We start from the raw sequence: 465 nt of genomic DNA, 5'->3' as shown, positions 1-465 counted from the left end.
CATTTGGTTTTACTTTATTATATTGTACCCAATTGTAGCTTGGTCATACCAATTACTAAAAAAGTTTTTTGAACCGGACCTATGAGGATGCCGGTGTCAATCGCTATGACATAATTCATACTTTAGAGAGAAAAATAATAAAAATCGAAACGACTACATCAAAAATATAATAATAAGGATCACAAAAAAATAAAAAGTGGAGGTAACAAAAATTAGTTCATACTGTGGCAATCTTGCGGAGGCATCGCTCGGCGACAATTTTTTTTCCTGTTAAGCATACCCACATGCAATCGACGATCTAACTATACAGTGCACACAGATGATTTTAATTCTTCGTATACGTATAATATGCTTTTTTACAGAACAATTTTGCATTTAAAGTACCCCACCCGTTATGGAAAAAAATATTTAACATTCAGGCTGTCATTGAACATCCTTGGCAGTCGTTACGGGTAGTCAGAAGCC

Source organism: Helicoverpa zea, chromosome 1 (assembly GCF_022581195.2).
Source record: "Helicoverpa zea isolate HzStark_Cry1AcR chromosome 1, ilHelZeax1.1, whole genome shotgun sequence".
Classification (NCBI taxonomy): domain Eukaryota; kingdom Metazoa; phylum Arthropoda; class Insecta; order Lepidoptera; family Noctuidae; genus Helicoverpa; species Helicoverpa zea.
Note: the sequence above shows the minus strand (reverse complement) of the source record.